This window comes from Nerophis lumbriciformis, linkage group LG06 (genome assembly GCF_033978685.3).
Source record: "Nerophis lumbriciformis linkage group LG06, RoL_Nlum_v2.1, whole genome shotgun sequence".
In the NCBI taxonomy this organism is placed as follows: Eukaryota; Metazoa; Chordata; class Actinopteri; order Syngnathiformes; family Syngnathidae; genus Nerophis; species Nerophis lumbriciformis.
The window spans coordinates 17,706,447-17,719,786 of NC_084553.2; positions in this window are offsets into that span (position 1 = coordinate 17,706,447).

A 13,340-nucleotide genomic window follows, 5' to 3' on the forward strand; every position below is an offset into this window, starting at 1 on the left:
TTATAAACATACACACATTAGTATTGTCAAATGATTTTTTTTCTCAGATTAATAATTTTTTTCCATTCCATCTTTTTTATTCACCGTATGTAACTTGATTACATAATCAAAATTAACCCCCCAAAAAGATCCCAGATATTTTAAAAGAAATGCAACTTTATTGTCAAAATATCACAAACAAACATTTTTTTAAATCTTTTCCTTGAATATACATCATTTACCGGTAATTCTTTAATATATTAAGTCCAGACAGAATGCATTTTGAATTGAAATTTTCGTGCGAGCGCACCGGTACGTATGCATTGACCTGATCACAGACCGTGTAACAACTTTAAGGTACCAGTCCATGTTTAAGTTAAAGCAGCATGTGCATGTGTCAAATAAATTGCGGGATTAATTGTGAAGCATGTGTCTGCAGACCCAGAGGCTGCACGTTCAAACCCCCACTTGTGGACCCACACATTCAGACCCTTTGATTTTTTGCTACAGCGCCACCAATTTTGTTTATGGATACTATAGATGGATGGTAGTAGGCACGTGAGTATCAAACGTGAATCACATTTGTTAGTTGAAAATAACAAAAGTTTTTGTCGAAACTGTATTTTACAGCGTAACGAATGTTCGACTAATAATATGTTTACAATTACTATGATAGTCTCATATACACGTCAAATATAGTATCTAATATAATATTTAGGCTAAGCTAGCTCCGCCTTTTTTGGAAGCTTGGATCGCCGGCACATTTTGTTTGTAAATTAATGAAACCGAGATAAAAACATTTTGTCGAAACTGCATTTTACAGTGTAATGAATGTTAGATTAATAATATGTTTACAATTACTACAATAGTCTCATATGCACATCAGATATTGTATCTAATATGATATTTACATGACTTATGTGGAAAAAATTGTTGACTATTGCCTGTAATGTCCACTTTTATTTTGGTTCATTTTAGGGCTTTTCCACGCCAGACATGTGACTGTGGGATTTCTATGCTCATGGTAAGGTATAAGCGTTCTGCAAAAGTATACGCGGGCATCAGTCAACAATGTAAATTATCAACAAACTTGCTTTGTTTTCTATCTCCTACATTAGAGTATGCGCTTTCCATAATACTGTACTTACAATATAGTATATTGTTCCTTTTCTAAGGTATATCTGTGTTAACTTTTTCAGAGGATGACATGACATGACACAGCTGTGAATTCATCATTCATCATTGAATTATCAATCAATCAATCAATCAAAGATTATTTATATAGCACTAAATCATGAGTGTCTCAAAGGGCTGCACAAGCCACAACGACATCCTCGGCTCAGATCCCACATCAGGGCAAGAAAAAACTCAACCCCCACTAGGTATTTTACTTGGCACAATCGTGCAACATAAAACACATATAACACAGAATAGAATAACATGAGCTGTAACTGAGCTATCAGATCTTGTTATTGTTCATGTGTCTGATGGCCGAGGGGAAAAAACTGTTCAGGTGGCGGGAGGTGTGGCTCTGGATGGACCGCAGTCTCCTGCCTGAGGGGAGAGGGGGAATAGTTTGTGTCCAGGGTGAGAAGAGTCAGCTGTGATCCGACCCACACACCTCCTGGTCCTGGAGGAGAACAGGTCCTGGAGAGGTAAGAGTTTGCAGCCAATCACCTTCTCAGCAGCACGTACGATGCGCTGCAGTCGATGCTTGTCCCGGACTGTGGCGCCGGGACAAGGAGGAGGAGGTGAGGATGGACTCGATGATGGCTGAGTAGAACTGCACCAGCATCTCGGTCGGCACATTCAGTTACTTCAGCTGCCGCAGGAAGTACATCCTCTGCTGGGGGGAATAGGGGTCTAGATGTAAGAGGTGGAGTTATCTCAGTGTGTGTGTGTGTGTGTGTGTGTGTGTGTGTGTGTGTGTGTGTGTGTGTGTGTGTGTGTGTGTGTGTGTGTGTGTGTTTGCAGTCATAAAGGCCTAGGGGAAGAAGCAGTTTTATATATAACTGGTAGAAGTGGTAGAAGGCCACCAGCAGCTTTGTGGCAAGTTGTGCTTCCTGAGGACCCGCAGGAAGAACAGCCGCTGGTGTGCGTTTTTTTTTTCACCAGGGCCCTGACGCCAAAGGTCCAGGAGCAGTCGGAGGAGATGTGGGTGCCCAGGAACCTGAAGGTTTCTTTTACTTACTTGTATTACTGACACAGTGTATAACTTCTGTACATCCATCCATCTATCCATTTCCTACCGCTTGTCCAGTTTAGTTTAATTTATTTACCTGTTAATAAAGCATATCTATATTTTTTTAACTCGATACTCTTTTTTTTGTACCCGTCCCCCTTTTTCTTTCTTTCTTTTTCTTTTTTTTTCTTCTTATAATCCTTTCTATTTTCTAACTCTTGTTTTTGTAGAAGTTGACTCAGGGTGAAACGCACAATAATCCCAATGTAACTGTACCTACCCAAATGGCAATAAACATCAATTTTATTCTATTACATCCGCATTTTTGATCAGTTTAAAATTGTTATTCCATCCATCCATTTTCTACCGCTTGTCCCTTATGGGGTCGCGGGGGGTGCTGGAGCCTATCTCAGCTGCATTGTTAAGTACAAATTAATTTGAAAAAAGCAAAGGGCAGGAGCGGACACTACCAGTTCTTTGTCTTGCTTCCTCCTGCCAGACACTTTATTAACATATGCATTCTACTGAGGTGACAAATTATGCCACGTTAAATCTATCGCAGCACCAAGCAAATAATCTCAAGATTCCCATTATATAAATTCCTAGATGTGATCAAAACTATTTAAGGCACACTACAAAAAATAAGATGTAACAATATTAATATTAGTACGACTGATACCATTGACAAAAATGAGTGGCAATTTATATAAATATAGACGTGGAACGGCAAAGCGCTAAGAAAAGGAAAAAAAAGAGATGAAGGAAAAGCCAAATAACAAAAATTAAGATACATAATTTGTTCGTCCTCTTGGAGATGAACCTGACGTTGTTGGCAGCGATTCAGGCCCGCCAATATTGCATGCACAGTCAGGGAGCCAAATTTATAGGTAGCAATTCTAACCATCACTACACAATACACAATGTGTGAATTAGTTGTAAAGTCTGAGGAGCACAGTGGACTTTCCATAGAAAACGAGAGCGCAAAGAAAATGGACATAAAGAGCACCGTAGACGACTTCATGGAGCGCAACGCTTTGCCCTTCAAATAGGAGTGAGTAGGCATGTCGTACTTCATATTGAAATTGTGTTTGTATGTGATCATATGGGCTGCTGGGCCAGTTTTACTAAACGTTATAGATATTGATATAGGCTACTACTACTGCGCTCTCATTAGTTGAAATCCATCCATCCATTTTCTACCGCTTGTCCCTTTCGAATACCGTAGTTAAATTGTGTGTCAAAATGACTTTGTTGCTCTCCGTGGTCCTGAAGCTTGTAAGCCCTGCAGTTGCCACAATATGCTTTTACAAAAAAAGAGTGTGGCAGTGATGGGCAAGCTACTTGGAAAATATAGTACGCTAAGCTACTAGTTACTTTCGTTTAAATATTGCTAAGCTACAGTCTATCCAGAAAGTATTCACAGCGCTTACATTTTTCCCACATTTTGCTATATTACAGGCTTATTCCATAATGGAATACAACCATTTTTGTCCTCAAAATTCTAATGACAATGAATTTGAGCTTTGAGGATGAAAATTATTTTATTCCATTTTGAAATTGGCTGTAACATGATGTAACATTACAAAATATGTCAAAAGTGAAGCGATGATGCATCTTCTACATTTGGAATCCTTTGTTCCAGATTTGTTCCAAAGTTTACAAAGTAGTTATTAAAGCGTTCAACGACTTCGGTATATGTAATTTTTAATATTTTTGTCTAGAAAGTATAGAGCAGGACTGGGCAATTATTTTGACTCGGGGGGCCAAATTTAGAGAAAAAAATGTGTGTGGGGGCCGGTCTGAACTGTGTATATACATTATATATCCATCCACATCCATTTTACATATGAATACATATATATATATATATATATATGTATACATACTCCTTTCTGAGCTGCCACCTTATCGTGGTAGAGGAGTTTGCTTATCCCAATGATCCTAGGAGCTATGTTGTCCGGGGGCTTGTATGCCCCCTGGTATTGTCTCCCAAAACAAACAGGTCCTAAGTGAGGGATCAGACAAAGAGCAGCTCAAAGACCTTTATGGAAAATAAAAATCGAGGACCAAGATTTTCCTCGCCCGGATCCGGGTCACTGGGGCTCCACTCTGGAGCCAGGCCCGAAGGTGGGGCACGATGGCCCATGGGCCCGAAGAGACAACGTGTGTCCCCCCTTTAATGGGCTCACCACTCATAGGAGCCATAGAGGTCGTTTGCGATGTGAGCAGGGCGGCAGCCGAAGTCAGGGCACTTGGCGGTTCAATCCTCAGCTACATAAGCTAGCTTTTGGGACGTGAAACGTCACCTTGCTGGGGGGGAAGGAGTCAGAGCTGGTGCGTGAGGTGGAGAATATCAGGCTAGATATAGTCAGACTCACTTCGACGCACAACAAGGGTTCTGGAAACAGTTCTCCTGAGAGGGGCTGGACTCTCTTCCACTCTGGCATTGCACGCAGTGAGAGGCGATGGGCTGGGGTGGTAATTCTTGTTTCCCCCGGCTCAAAGCCTGCACGTTGGGATTAAACCCAGTGGACGAGAGCGTAGCTTCCCTCCGCCTTCGGGTGGGGAACGGGTCCTGATTGTTGTTTGTGCTTACGCACCAAACAGCAGCTCAAAGTACCCACCCTTTTTGGATTCCCTTGAAGGAGTACTGGAGAGTGCTCCCTCGGGTGATTCCCTTGTTCTACTGGGTGACTTCAACGCTCATGTTGGCAGCGACAGCGAATCCTGGAGAGGCGTGATTGGGAAGAATGGCCGCCCGGATCTGAACTTGAGTGGTGTTTTGTTATTGGACTTTTGTGCTCGTCACAGATTGTCCATAACAAACTTCATGTTCAAACATAAGGGTGTCCATATGTGCACTTGGCACTAGGACACCCTAGGCCGCAGTTCCATGATCGACTTTGTAGTTGTGTCATCAGATTTGCGGTCTCATGTTTTGGACACTCGGGTTGAGAGAGGGGCGGAGCTTTCTACCAATCACCATCTGGTGGTGAGCTGGCTCCGATGGTGGGGGAGGATGCCAGACAGACCTGGCAGGCACAAGCGCATTGTGAAGGTCTGCTTGGAACGTCTCTCAGAGTCTCTTGTGGGAATTGAAACTCTCTCTGAGAGTTTCAATTCCCACCTCCAGAAGAACTTTGAACATGTCACGAGGGAGACACTGGATATTGAGTCCGAGTGGACCATATTCCGTGCCTCAATTGTCAGGGCGGCTGATTGGAGCTGTGGTCGCAAGGTGGTTGGTGCCTGTCGTGGCGGTAATCCTAGAACCCGCTGGTGGACACCAAGCTGAAGAAAGAGTCCTATCGGGTCAGTACCTGTCAGCTATCTCCAGAGGCAGCTGACAGGTACCTGTCAGCTATCTCCAGAGGCAGCTGACAGGTACCTGTCAGCTATCTCCAGAGGCAGCTGACAGGTACTGACAGGCCAAGCGGTGTGCGGCTTCAGCAGTCACGGAGGCAAAAACTCGCATATGAGAGGAGTTCGGGGAAGCCATGGAAAACGACTTCCGAGCAGTTTCGAAGCGATTCTGAACCACCATCCGCCGCCTCAGGAAGGGGAAGCAGTGCACTGTCAACACCGTGTATGGTGAGGATGGTGTGCTGCTGACCTCAACTTGACGTTGCAGGACAAGCCGAACATGTTGTTGGTGATTTGAGAGGTTACAGGAGAAAATCAGAATATCGTTTAGGTATACAACCACGAATAGGTCCAGCATGTCCTGAAGAATTTCGTTGACGAGTGTCTGAAATACTGCAGGTGCGTTCGTAAGTCAAAAGGGCATTACTCGGTACTCGTAATGCTCCATATGGGTGTTAAAAGCCGTCTTCCACTCGTCTCCCTCTCTGATCCGTACCAGGTGATAGGCGTTACGGAGATCCAGTTTGGTGAAGATGGTAGCGGGTGCCAAGGGCTCAAAAGAAAATTGAGAAAATGGTAAATGGTAAATGGGTTATACTTGTAAAGCGCTTTTCTAACTTCAAGGTACTCAAAACGCTTTGACACTATTTCCACATTCACCCATTCACACACACATTCACACACTGATGGCGGGACCTGCCATGCAAGGCCCTAACCACGACCCTCATCAGGAGCAAGTGTGAAGTGTCTTGCTTAAGGACACAACAGACATGACTTGGTTGGTAGAAGGTGGGGATTGAACCAGGAACCCTCAGGTTGCTGGCACAGCCACTCTCTATAGCAGAAGAGGGTACTTGTTTTTGATGGTGATGTTGTTTAGGTGTTTAGGTGACGGTAATCAATGCAGGGCCGAAGTGACCCGTCCTTCTTGGCCACAAAAAGGAATCCCGCCGCCAGTGGAGACTTGGACGGAGTAATGATGCCAGGGGAAAGGCCCTCTCAATTTGTCACTTTCTCCGGAAGTGACAAATTGTAAAGGCGACTGGAAGGCAGGGTAGCATCACGGAGTAGCTCTATGGCACAGTCGTAAGGTCTATGAAGGGGTAGTCCCTGTGCACGTTCCTTACTGAAGACTTCGGCTAAGTCATGGTAGCAAGCAGGGATCAGGGATAGATCGGTCTGGGGAATCGTAGTAGCGGAACGGTGGACCGGAGGAGATGCTGACCTGAGACAGTGGGCCAGGCAGGGTGTGCTCCAAGCCAGGATCTTGTCGGAAGTCCAAGAGATGTGGGGGTCGTGGTGATGAAGCCAGGATCTCCCAAGGACAAGTGGGGCTACGGGAGCTTCCAGCACCCACAGACTGATGGTTCTGTGGTTCCCAGAAATGGTCATAGAAAGGGGCTCCGTGCGGTACTTGATGGGGCTCAAAAGGACGCCCATCCAGGGCTTGGGCAGGAAGCGTCTTGTCCAGGGGCACCAGGGGAATGCCCATCTGCTGGGCGAACTCGTAGTCCAATAGACTTTCATCTGCTCCTGAGTCCAAAAATGCCTCCACTTGAATGCTCCTCGTGTCCCAGGCCAGAGTAGCGGGTAGCAGAATGTCGGGGTTTTCATCCTTACGGGGAAATAAGGTAAGGCTCACCAGAATCCGCTCTGCTGGTGAGCCTGGTCTTTTGGTCTTGCCGGACAATTATGCCGGACATGTCCGGCAAGACCACAGTAGAGGCAGAGGCGCTGCCTGTACCTCCTCTCCCTTTCCTCTAAGGGCAACCGTGTCCTCCCCAACTGCATGGGCTCAGAGGTTGCCATCGTGGTAGTTGGGGACCGGCATGGTTCAGTCTCTGTCTTGAAAGTGGGCAGAGGTTGACCCCTGGAGGCGATGTTGGCGGTTTCCTGGACTCGCTCTGCTGCACGCTCAGAAAGTCTCTGGTCGAATAGGAGGGCCAACTCGATGAGGCCCCTGCAGGAAATGGGTCTGTCTCTCAGCAGACCGTCCTCAATCTCCTCAGAGAGGCCACGACGGAACGCGCTCTTGAGCGCCCGGTCATCCCAACCGCTGTCCGCCGCCAAGGTCCGGAACTCCAGGGTGTAGGCTGCCACGGAGCGTGAGCCCTTCAAGATGGAGTGCAGACGTCTGGCCGCTTCCCCCCCATCCTTGGGGTGGTCAAAAACGTCCCAAAATTTAGCACGGAACGCAGAGTAGTCGGAGCTCAGACCCACGGTGCTGTCCACAGCGGCAGTAGCCCACTTGAGTGCCAGTCCGGAAAGCAAGGCAAAAATGAAGGCAATCTTGGCTCCATCGGAGGAATAGCGGCAGGGCTGGTGTCGAAAAATGAGGTCACACTGCATCGAAAAACCCCTACACAGTTCAAAATCTCTCTCAAAGAGACTAGGGCTGGCAATCCTGGGTTCCCGTTCCAGACTGCTGTGCTCAGGTCCCCAGGCTGGGGAAACATGTGGGGGCGCCACGGGTCCGGAACTGGATCCAGGGCACAGGCTGTCCAGCCTAGAATGCAGCCGGGTGAATGCTCTCTCCAGGTTGTCCTCAAGAGCAGAAAAACAAACCTGGTGTTCGCTCACGACAGAGCTAAGGATAGCCAGGTCAGTCGTTCTGGGGGGCCGGGACTGGGGCTTGCCGTTGTCGCCTGGTTCCAACATGTTTTGGCCAGAACGTACTGTTATGTACTGAGAAGGGAAGGAGGCGACAACCAAGGTAGAACTGCGGTTTACACGGTTTATTGAAACCTTTGATGAATGGTGTTTCCAGGGGGTTGTTGTCTGTGAGTGTTGGACGTGTCCTTCGTTGAATCAAGGGGGCAAGGCAAAAAGGCAGGCAAGGGGTTGAGGGCAGGAGCGAGGCAGCGTAGTCCGTGTCCAAGCAGGGGTCGAGGATCGAGGAAGGCAGTCAGAGATCTGGATGGATGTCGAGAGGCAAAACACGATCACGGACGACGGGGAAGACACTGCGGAAAACACAAGGGATGTGAACGAGGGAGACTTGGAAAGAGCACAGAGAAGGTGAGCAAAGCACAAGGGAGGGAATGCCAGACGTGATGCTTACTGGGAAGATGAGCGACGTTCTGGCAAAGGTTCCTTGGGTCCGCTGGTCTTTATGTCGCTACCTCTCATTAGGTCCAGGTACGTTGATCCGGGATTGTCTGCAGCCATGCTGCTCAGCTCGAGCAGGGGCGTGTCTGGGCGCGCTGCCAGCGGAGGTGCTGGCAGACCCAGCTGCCGGGGAAACGTGGGTTCGAGCCCGCACCGTGACAGTAAGATGGGAAAATCTGCTGTCCAGTTTGTGTGCTTGGGTCCTATTTTTAGGAACACTAGGCTCCAGCACCCCCCGCGAACCGGAACGGGACAAGCGGTAAAAAAATGGATGGATGGATAATACAAAACCTCACAATAATCCATCCATTCATCCATTTTTGATTAAAAGCTAAAAACGTCTTAAAAAACAGAATGGAAATTGTATTTTTTTCTTACTGAATGAGACACCCAGAATGTACATGAAAATAAAGAATTTGGGATTTGAAATATTAACTATGAATGATAAAACACTGAATATTGACAACATATGAACGTCACACACCCTCTCGATCGACATATTTTACAATCACACAAAACGCAACACAAATGTAACAAACACAGCGAAATATGAACGCTAAGGGTAAAAAAAAAACCACCTACAATTTGATACATCACTAAGCTTTAGAACTTTGTTGTAAAAAATCTCCTTCTGCATCTGTCCCTGACACCCGCATTTCAGACTGGCTGCTCTGGAAACACTCTGTGGAAACGCACCCCGCCCAAACCGCTTGGTGCCTCGTCTGAGCTGCTGTGACTTAGATTACCATAGTAATCTGGAATCTGCAAAATGCGCAGATTCCAACCATTGAAATACTTTGTATAGTTCAATCTTTACGCTAATTAGAAAACATCACTGCGCATCATAATGGCAGCTACAGTTTCAATCTTAAAGATCAAAAAATATATATTTGGGAACGTCCAGTGGGCCAGATTGAAAAGCTTAAAAAGCCCCCGGGCCTTAATTTGCCCAGGTCTGCTATAGAGGATAATTCATTTCTTATAATACCATTTAAGATGCCCGATGTTGAACTCATGTTGTTTTTGTTCTTATCTAATAATTGACTGTATTGTTATTTCCTACATGTTCTTTGTATACTAGTTATATTGTTCTTGTACTTTTTGTACTTGTTTTTGCATCCGTGCATCTTTGTGTTATAAATTTTCTGTATAATGTATTCTTCTTTTTACAAGCGTTTTTCAGTCTTTGTGTCATCCACAGTTGATAGTACTTAATTTGCTTCTTACTAAATTGTTTCCATGGACAATGTTTGTCATAAAGCACCATGAAAGTATTTTTTTTAATTACCATATGCATCATCGACATCAGTTTCACAACACACATTGTCCCAACTTCGATCCCTTAGATTATTCTTAAGAGTAGTCATACTGTGCAAATTTGGGTGTATTTTGAAAGGTTTAGAGGCAAATATATAAGCGATCATGAAAAAAAAAATTTAAATGGGAAGTTATTAAATACTCTTGAGAAAAAAATGTTTTTAGCGATTTAAACCATTTATCATCACCAAGACGTTACTGCTCACTACAACTTCATTTCATTTGACACTCACTTTATTTAGAGAAGAAAATATTAGAATTACATGTGAGGGGTTCACAAATTAAACATTAATCTGTGAAAGACAAAATTGGGATTAGTTTGTGCATCGTAAGTAATTTATTTGATTGACATAAGTACCGGGCTGCTGTGATCATGACACTAATGAGAAAAAAGGATACATTTGTTTGCAGTTGTTTTCCTAATATTAGTCTCATCTACAATTCAAGTCAGCAGTTGTTTTTTATGGTGTGAGGTTCATATTTTGTCTCATTATTTAGCTGTAGATGTCCCTGTTGTTCAGCAATGTTTGCGAGCGATATCAAGATTTATTCATCTAGTTTAGTAATACTATTAAGGATATTTTCTTGATGCTAACAAATATCACTAAAGATGCAATAATGTGGTCATCCTGCAAAACAACAACAACAAAGCTTTTAGTTTATGTTATGAAAATGGACAATGGAGATATGGTAGATTGGACCAACAATTACAATGTTTATTAATAGGACTTAACATGACATTAGTTTATTTGCACAACCAGGTCTTCATAGTTATATTTAGGCATAGCAACCACAAAAGAACACAAACTAATGTGATCTTTTGTCCTTTTCTTACGTTTAGTTTGGCTATCAAACACCACTAATACAGTAGTAGACAATAAACTTGATTGCATCACAGAAAGTTTCTGAAACAAATCAAATGTTTAAACAAACATTTTACGAAGTGATCACTGCAAACCCAAGCAGTCCGATTGTATTCCACAAGATGATGAAAGTGATATTTTTAAGAGCCATTTGCTTTACGCACTTTCGTTTTTTCCCTGACTTTATTACCTTTATGAGCCACTTCTTTCAGGACTTTATAAAAGCGTTTTCCTATCTCTCTATTTGAACGACTGGAACATCCAAGAACAGAACGGCAATATGGCATTTTTGATCAAACTCTACACTCACTCTCACTTGTTTTAATGCTACGCTCAAACTGCTTGAACATCGAGTCAATTAAGCGACGAAGAAAAAAAACAGATATGACGTCATATGCAACCCAGCTATACAATCCTCAAACCTTTCAATACTTGACTTAAGTGTTCTATATATACAGTACATTTTTGCTTTTTTCATGATATATTTCAGTCGTTACACACTCTATAGTATTTTCAACAGCAAATTACATGTTTTTTACCACTTTGTAGTCATTCATCACCAGTGTTGGGACTAACGCGTTACAAAGTAACGCGTTACTGTAACGCCGTTAGTTTCGGCGGTAACTAGTAATCGAACGCGTTATTTTTTATATTCAGTAACTCAGTTACCGTTACTACATGATGCGTTACTGCGTTATTTTACGTTATTTTTTTATGTAGTATCGGCTATAAACTGATCATCTGATCGTGTTTTATGGCAGCGAAGCAGAGACGTGCTTCTGATTCTTCCTCTGCGCTCTCTGTGTGTGTGTGTGTGTGGGTGTGGGGAGGGGAGGGGAGGGGAGGGGAGGGGCCAACAAAAAAGTAACCACAGAACACTATACGACTATACGGTATAGTGTTCTGTGGTAACTTTTTGGTTGGCCAAGCGGACGTGACGACAGGCTGTCCTCACTCAGATCCGCACGGACCTGGAGGGGGCGTGACTTAAGTCCGGCTGGAAACCGGGAGAAATTTGGGAGAATGGTTGTCTCAGGGAGAGGCACTGAAATTCGGGAGGGTTGGCAAGTATGAGATATTCTCACTTCTTTTCTTTTGTCGAGCACAAAGAAAATAACATTTTAGTTAAATGTAAGTTGTGTCTTGGATCAAAGATCCCGTCTCCTGCCCAAAACAACAATTCAAATCTGCCTGGTTAGGCTCTGTGTATGTCACGTGTGCCTTCCTTAGGTGAAGCCAGCTTTATAGCTATGTTGTTGATTGATTGATTGAAACTTTTATTAGTAGATTGCACAGTACAGTACATATTCCGTACAATTGACCACTAAATGGTAACACCCCAATAAGTTTTTCAACGTGTTTAAGTCGGGGTCCACTGATTCATGATACAGATATATACTATCAAATATATACTAACATCATAATACAGTCATCACACAAGATAATCATCAGAGTATATTATTATATACTCTATTATATTATATACTATTAGTATATATTGAATTATTTACAATCCGGGATGTGGGATATGGGGGGTGGGGGGGGCGGTGGGGGGTTGGGGGGGGTTAGGTTTGGTTGGTATCAACTCTTCTGTCATCAACAATCAGCATCAACAATTGCATCATCAGAGAAATGGACATTGAAACAGTGTAGGACTGACTTGGTAGGATATGTATAGCAAGTAGTGGACACAGAGAGAGAGATCAGAAAGTATAAGAAAAAATGTTTACATTTGATTATTTACAATCCGAAGAGGTATTATGTGGAAAGGAGGGTGCTAGTTTAGGGTTGTAGTTGCCTGGAGGTGTTCTTTTAGTGTGGTTTTGAAGGAGGATAGAGATGCCCTTTATTTTACACCTGTTGGGAGTGGATTCCATATTGAAGTGGCATAGAAAGAGAATGAGTTAAGACCTTTGTTAGTTTGGAATCTGGGTTTAACGTGGTTAGTGTTAGTGTTAGTGTTATTATGCTGTTTGTTACTTATGTATGTTATGTTGCAGCTATTTAAAATAGTTTTGTCAGTTTGTTCTGGCCTGAAATAAATTGGCCCTTTGAAACATATCTTTGTCTTTGTGTGTTGTATGTAGACCACATTGCTTAGCAGAGTTCAGTGATGCAAATGTATGTCAAGTTGATCAACAGATTGTATTATTCTCCAGTACAATAACAGTACTGAAATGAAGGCTAAAAGGGCATTAATGGGAGCTTTAAAAACAAAAAGTAGAAGAAGTAACTAAATAGTTACTTTTCACAGTAACGCATTACTTTTTGGTGTAAGTAACTGAGTTAGTAACTGAGTTACTTTTGAAATAAAGTAACTAGTAACTGTAACTAGTTACTGGTTTTCAGTAACTAACCCAACACTGTTCATCACATAAATTGCAACTCCGCCTCCACTCTTGTTGGTTCTGTAGTAAATGTATTCCCCTTTCAGTATTGATCCATGTTTCTGATACAGCAGTCACTTTGAATGGTTCGTTGACTCGTCCTAAAAATACTTCATATTGTTGTATTTTGCATCCAAACTC